Source organism: Lithobates pipiens, unplaced genomic scaffold (genome assembly GCF_037356315.1).
Source record: "Lithobates pipiens isolate NorthernLeopardFrog02 unplaced genomic scaffold, aLitPip1_a1.2 Scaffold_16, whole genome shotgun sequence".
NCBI classification, from domain to species: Eukaryota; Metazoa; Chordata; class Amphibia; order Anura; family Ranidae; genus Lithobates; species Lithobates pipiens.
In genome coordinates, this window is record NW_027507748.1 from 218,615,231 (window position 1) to 218,623,342 (window position 8,112).

At 45.5% G+C, this 8,112-nt stretch overlaps 1 pseudogene; it reads right to left on the minus strand.

Annotated features, from left to right (window-relative positions):
• Nucleotides 1–7,057: 7,057 nt before the first annotated feature.
• Nucleotides 7,058–7,190, minus strand: LOC143986352 (U2 spliceosomal RNA; annotated as a pseudogene).
• Nucleotides 7,191–8,112: the final 922 nt, after the last annotated feature.

Genomic DNA, 8,112 nt, shown 5'->3' on the forward strand with positions numbered 1-8,112 from the left:
CTGATACACCCCCCACACCACCACTACTGCCACTGATACTCCCCCACACCACCACTACTGCCACTGATACCCCCCTCACCACCACCACCGCTACTGCCACTGATACCCCCCACACCACCACCACTGCCACTGATACCCCCACACCACCACCACTGAAACCCCCACACCACTGCTGCCACTGATCCACCCCACCATGACCACTACTGCCACTGATACCATTCCCCTCCCCACCACTCATCTCATCCCACCCCCCAACTACCAGCCTTGCCATGGATACCATCCTCCAATCACTGCTGCCACTCATTTCATCCAATGCCCCCCACCGCTGCCACTTATCCCATCCCCCTCCAACCATCACCCTTGCCACTAATCTCATTCCCCCCACCACCTCTGCCACTCATCCCATTCAATCCCCCCTACCACTGATCCCACCCCCAACCACAACCCTTGCCACTGATCCAATCCCCCCTCACATCTGGCAATCATCTCACCCCCCACCACCACCACTGCCACTGATCCCATCCCCACCCAACCACCACTGCTGCCACTGATCCCACTGCCACTGATCCAATCTCTTCCTCACTGCTGCCACTCATACCATCCCACACCACCACCAATGCCACTGATCCCATCCCTCCCTGACCACCACTGATCCCATCCCCCACCGCTGCCACTCATCCCAGAGGCACAATTGCAATAGCGCACATGTTGCCCCTGAACCCCTGGATAGGGGGGCATTTAGAGGAAGAAATCCCCTTCATTTTTCTCTTGCAGCCACTAAAAGTCTGCTTCTCCTTCTCTCCCTCTGAGAATTCAGTGGCTGCAGGCATTCAGTGGCTGCAGGTGGAAAAATGGAGGGGATTTGTTCCCCCTCCTATCCAGGTCCTGCTGCCCCCGGGATCAGTGGAAAGGACCCTGGCCGGAGGTCAGAGGGGCCCTCCATGATTTCTTGCACCGGGGCCCTGAAGGTTCTAGTTACGCCTCTGAGTTTTGTATACAATCTTAATATTTTTGACAAAGGGAAATTAATCCAACCTTGAAGTATAGCAAGCGTGTTACGACTAGCTGTCTGGTGTTTTGCTTTATAACAGTACATGTTTTCCCGAGGTACGCATAACTCATCAGGCACAGAATCAGCCAAAAGGTATTTTGACTGTCAAATTTGAATTTTTCTCCCAACGCACAAGAATAAACATGTTTAAAAAAGTGCTGTTTCACAAAGTTTCATGTTTCCTAATGAATAAATATGCAGTGTAAACATTAACCACATACTCACAATATTTAGTTGTTATAATTTATTATAAATTGTATCCCCTTATGGGATCGATCTTCAGCAATGACTATGGCTTGCTTATCTAGCCATCTGAATACACAAAGCCATCTAAAGTGAACTTATATCATTTTAACTTGGCATTTGTTGTGGGCATATACGGTAGTTGTGATTTCAGTGTAAATCTGCACTTTATCGATGCTTGGAGTAGTAAAGCCCAACTTTAGACAATTGTTTTGGTAGACTTCCAATCACTTTTTGTTCCAGTGACACCCTGTCACAGCGTGACACAAGGGGTGTCAGCAGAATAGTAAGTGCAAGGAAATCTTCTTGGTGAGGACACATACAGCCATAAAAACCTGACCACTTCTAACCATTCCTAGAAATATCCCAAATTTAAACTTAGCTGGCTATGAGCCTAGATTTAGTCATGTTTCTGACTGAAGCTATGCACTACCGCAAAGTGAAATTGCCTTGTCATCAACCCAGGGCCAGATTAACGTAGGGGCTATTGGAGCTGTAGCTCCAGGCCCCTACCTTAACTACTTGCTTATTTAATACAAAGACATTATCGCTTTACATTATCAGATACAGCAATAACAGGGTAAATTAATTGCCTATTTTTAACCACTTGCTTACTGGGCACTTAAACCCCCCTCATGCCCAGACCAATTTTCAGCTTTCAGCGCTGATGCACTTTGAATGACATTTGCGCGGGCATACAACACTGTACCCAAATGAAATTTTTATCATTTTTTTCCTACAAATAGAGCTTTCTTTTGGTGGTATTTAATTACAGCTGGGAGTTTTATTTTTTGCTAAACAAACAAAAAAAGATGCAAAAAAATAAAATAAAAAATCATGTTTAATAGTTTGTTATAACATTTTGCAAACAGGTCATTTTTCTCCTTCATTGAAGTGCACTGATGAGGCGGCACTGATAGGCTGCACTGGTGGGCACTGATAGGCTGCACTGGTGGGCACTGATAGGCATAGTTAAGGTGGCACCAATAGGCACAGATAAGGTGGCACCAATAGGCACAGATAAGGTAGTACTGATGGGCACAGATGGGCACAGATAAGATGGCACAGATGGGTGGCACGAATGGGTGGCACGGATGGGTGGCACTAAGGGGCACTGATAGGTACCACTGATAGATGGGACTGATGGGCACTGATAGGTGGCACTGATAGGTGGCTCTGATAGGTGGCACTGCTGGGCACTGATGGGCGGCACTGATGGGCACTGATAGATGACACTGATGGGCACGGATATGTGGCACTGGGGTGCAGCACCGTTGTTGAGGCAGATTGCGGGCACTGATGGGTGGCACTGTGGGCACTGATGGGTGGCACTGTGGGCACTGCTGGGTGGCACTGTGGGCACTGCTGGGTGGCACTGGCGGGGGCACTTATATATTGATGAGGTGGCACTGGCAGGGGGCAGGTGGGCACTGGCAGGGCTGGCCGTGATCGGGACTGATGTCCAGAACCAAACACATAAGTTTTATTTTTTTTTACTTTTCTTTTTTTTCGTTTGACACCTTTAAAAAAAAAAATTTCATCACTTTTATTCCTGTTACAAGGAGTGTAAACAACCCTTGAAATAGCAATATGGCATGATCTGTCCTCTTTACAGAGAGATATGGGGTCAATAAGACCCCACATCTCACCTCTAGGCTGGGAAGCCTGAAATTAAAAAAAAAAGGTATCTCGGCTTCCCAGCCAAGGCAGCACCATTTGTTTGAATGCAGAGGTCAGGCGTGACATGATAACATCGCGCCCGGCCTCTGAACGATTATAGAGACTCTGGCGACCATCTGGTCCACCAGAAATCTCTATGGTCACCATCCGGGGCCAGCGGATCCTGTCTCCGGCTCACCGATGGAAGCAGTGAGTCAGTAGAAGCACTGGAGGGCAGCAGGAGGGGGGGCGCACCCTCTCGCTGCCCGTAAAAATGATCAATGGTGTAGGAAATCTCCGGCTGAAAAAGCTGATATCTGAATGATGCCTGTAGCTGCAGGCATCATTGAGATATCCCCGCACAAAGTCAAGGACGTCATATGATATAACTTGGGAAGGAAGAGGTGTAGTTATTACTGGAATTGGTACCCTTCAAGTTACAGGACCACCCTATGCCTCCAAAGGGGAGCGGGCAGAGGGACTGGGATGGTTCCATGGTTTTTTGATTTCGCTTTAAAGTTATTTATTATTATTATATAGGATTTATATAGCACCGACAGTTTACTCAGAGCTTTAAAACATTAGGGCAGACAGTACAATTACAATATAATTTCATGAGACACTTGAGTACATGAAAGGGGAAGAAGATCTTTATATACTGCAAAAAAAAAAAAATGGTACATGCAGAAGAATGCAAGTTATAGCCATACAAAATCCAATAGCAACAACTAATGCCCCATACATACGGTCGGACATTCTGACCACAATATCCATTGGATTTTTTCCGACGCATTTTGGACAAAACTTGTGTTGCATACACACGTTCGCACGAAGTTGTCAGAAAATACGATCGTTCAGATCGAGGTGGCTTACAAAACGTACGACGGGACTACGTAGAGGCCAGTAGCCAATAGCTTTCGTCTCCAAATTTTTTCTGAGCATGCGTGGCACTGTGTGCTTTGGAATTCTCTATACACGATCGGAAAAAGTCTGATCGGATTTTGTTCTCGGAAAATTTTAGATCCATCTCTCAAACTTTTCCATCGGAAATTCCGACGGAAAAAGTCCGATAGAGCCAACACACGATCAGATTTTCCGACAACATAATCCGATCAGACTTTTCCGTCGGAATTTCCAACCGTGTGTATGGAGCATAAGTCAATTTCTACACACTATACGTTTCTCATCAGTGAGTTTTGAGGTCTCAGCTACATCATCAATGTCATTTTGAGGAGGGCATGGTTTCTTTAGAACTGCATAATTTTCTTTAAAACTAAGGCTGGCCATACTTATACTATTCTCTTGTACAATTTTCCTTTAGATTTACCAGATCATATAATATGAGATTAACCCTAAACATTTGCAATTTGTATGCAATCAGGCGGACCCTTACATTATACTGTATAGTTGAAGGTAAATCTAAAAGAAATTGAATAAGAAAATTGTATAATGTATGGCCAGAAGTTAAACTTTAAGAAGTTTAACTTTAAGCTAAGCAATATCAGCCTTAGACAACTATTTCAGTTAGTGGTTTCCAAAGATTTTTTTGGCATGTCACTTTCTTTCATGTGATTAAACCATCTGGGGTCTAAATAGGACATATCATGGATCAATGTTTCATTTTTTTAAATATTTTTTCTTCCAGGCTGGTTGCAGCCTTATCCATTACTACATAGCAAACCTAATATTTAAAAGCTCCAGGAGGGGTTAGAATGGCATTTATTTTTTTCCTGGGGAGTCTTTTCCAAAATAAGTGCATTAAAAGAATAATCCAGACGGGCACTGATGATAGCCTTTGAGATAAATGATTCCACCACTGTAGTTGGGTTTGAAAATGTATCCTTGAGGATCATAATTTGATGTTTGGCAATTTTTACCATTTACCACGCCAGTAAAAATATCTAATGGACGTGTTTGCAGAAACTGAAGCTGGTCTAGCAATATCAAAGATTTGTATAAACAAGAATGAGATGAGCAAGGTTTCATATCAAGCCTAAGGATGAAGCAGATTTTTGCCTCAGAACAAGGAGATAAAAATCTCTGCCACCGCACGACATACAAGCCCAGCATGGTCTTGTATGGTGGCCCCTGACACGTCGATGCCCTTGATGCCCCCTGACTTGTTTCACCCTACCCATGGTCTCCAGAGCCTGGCCACAGACGTTGTTGTAGAACATGCAGGAAACTAAAACTTGTGGGACACTCGTGTGATACCTGGATCTTTCCGCCAGTTTGGCGATACCCACAAGACTGGATTCACTTAGGTACTTTAGCCCCACCAGGCTCTTGCTAAGAAGCCAACCCGTATGTGGCCTTCTTCTGAAGAGTCCTCCCCTGGATAGCTACAAAGTTACTGGGCTTCTCCAACTACCGGAGATGGCACCGGACCACCTCGGAATCCTTCTTTAGTTTCCTTGCCTCGGGCTAGCCAGCCCTGAGACAATAAGTCGGTGAATACACACCCCAGGCCATAGCCTTCCTGGGGGCTGGTCAGGAGGACCAGGACCATGGAGTCAGAACATCCTTCTGGACCGGAATCCTGAACCATGTGACATCCACATCTTAAGTACCCTCTCCCAGAAAGCACAACAAGAGTGGCACTCCCACTGGCGGGCTCTGAGAGAAGGTAACTTAAAAAGCACCCAACCAGACTGTGGTTCCATGCCTGCCAAAAGAGACAGTGCCCCCCTATGGCCAGGATGAACATCCTATCGTCCAGTCAGACTGATGCTGAGGTCCAAATTTAGAACAATTGTACCCAAACCAAACTGCAGTTCTGGTATAATCTTAAATTTCAAAAACATAGTGCGTGCTCTTCAGGAGCCGGTATATAAGTATATAGGATGGTGAGGGAGGGTGATACAATTACTTAGACATTTTTACTTTAATGTAGGGAATGCATTAAGTTAAAGTGATACTAAAGGATCCTTTCTTATTTTTTTTAAAAGAACAAATATGTCATACTTACCTTCACTGTGCAGCTCGTTTTGCACAGAGTGGCCCCGAACATCCATTTATGGGGTCCCTCAGCAGCTCTTTCGGCTCCTCCCTGCATTAGATAACCCCCTTGGAGAAGCGCTCTCCCGAGGGGGTTACCTTGCGGGTTCTCTCCTGAGTCCAGCATTCGGCGTCCATAGAAGCCAAATTTTTTTCTTTTGAAAAAGCCTATGGCGTGCAAAACACACCCAAAAAACGTCCACCCGGTGCACACACATAAAGAGTGACACACTAAAAAACGTGCAGCGGGTGTCTGATATCCTCCACTAGGAAGGACCTTACCCTGATCCCCTGGGGCGTTAGGTTCCAGACAGGGACTGAGGTACCAGACTCATGGTCATCCAGCCGAAGCCAGACGACTGCCTTTCTCCGGAAGGTCTGCCGAAACAGACCCACCCAGGTACTAGGGAATAGGGGCTCCCCTGAAGGGAGACCCCCCCAATGGAGGGCGAACCAAGCCAGAAGGCCTATGTCCACCCTCCCACAAGAATTTCGGGATAGGTCCGAGGACCGACACCCTACTCATCAAAACGTGAAGTGACAAACGTGACACACAACACAAATAAAAAAAATAAAAAGTGAGGAAAGGGATAGTGAAGAGGAATCAAAAATTCCTCTGGTCCTAGCCAAAAGGCCGGGCCCTAGAGGCAGGTATAAAAAAGCGTGTTATATAGTGACGTGACCAAGGTGCCAGACATCAAAGTGCGTAGCACAGTGAGTATAAGGCACCCCTGAACTGCCACTTCAGGGGCATATCACCATAGGCTTTTCAACAGAAGCATCCCCGACCCCCCCAGCCCAGACCACAGCAGCCCCCACCCCAGCCAGAAAGGCATGAAGATCCAGGAGCTTAGTGAGACCCTTTACCATCAAGTCTCACCCTCGCTCCCATCACTCCTACCTAATTACATTCGGGAAGTACAGGCCGTTCCCCCGGTGGGAGAAAGGGGAACAAACGTTCCCTCCTGAAAAACTAACCGGAGCTAAAGCTGCCATAATCCAAGCCAGAAGGCCAGGGTCCCCTCCCCTGGCGCCGACCAGTGGTTCTCCATCCCCATCAGAAGGCTTCCCTTTCGGCTACGAACCGCTCCGGGTCACCTTTACACCAGCAGGTTTTGCATAGAAACCACCACCCCTGCTCTACCTCGCCGTAGAACAGGGACGGAAGCAAGCGCCACCTCCTGGTAACTGATAAGAACAGATACTACACTTGATCTTAGCCAAAAGGCCGAGAAGTGATAGAAGCCGAATGCAGGACTCGGCCCCGCCCGCATCATTGGATTTGATTGTCAGCAGCGGGAGCCAATAACTGCACTGTTATCAATCAATCCAATCATGAACCCGTGGAGAGAGGGACGGCGGGGAAGCGCCGATGGAAATTCGGGGCTTAGGTAAGTAAAATGAGGGGGCAAGGGGACCGGTGACTGCATGGTGTTTTTTCACAAAACGTGAGCCTTTACAACCCCTTTAATAAATGTACTTCCTTTAGAACCACTTTAAGAATCACAAAGAAGAGCAACCACAGGATTAAAAAGAAAATTAAACATGCATATATGGTGCTGTGATCTGCAACCACTGCTTTTTTTTAGAGTTTAATAACACTTAAATTCTAGAGAATTTTTCATACCGTGACCCTAAGAGCACACCAAGTGTTCACAGGATTTCCGGGTGTTTTTTTAGAATACCAAAAATGGCTTTCCCCATTTTTGCTACTAACATTGATTAAAGAGAAAAGCATCTCCTGCTTCATTTCCTCTTTGACAAATAACAGAATTTTGCCTCATTGTTTTTTCACGAAAACATCCGTTTATCATTAATTTCCACACTGAATTTAATAGCTTTTCTGATAGCCTGACTTATTTGTTTCACCATTCTGGTGATCTATGATGGCAATCAAGCGATTGACTTATGTTTTGCTTAACAATGTCCCCAGACTACTTCTTCTATTAGGTTGATTTGACCTCTTTTAGTACTGATTTTCATCTTCTACATCCCTCAGCAGATTGTTATCATATTTGCAAAGAAGCAAGATAAGCTCTAGCAAATTACAATGCTTTATATCAGGACATGTACAAAGTATGAGAAGTTTCAATCTTTCTTCTGTAAGTAAGGTCTAGTTTGGCAGTGTACATAATAATATCAATACTTATATAAAATGATAT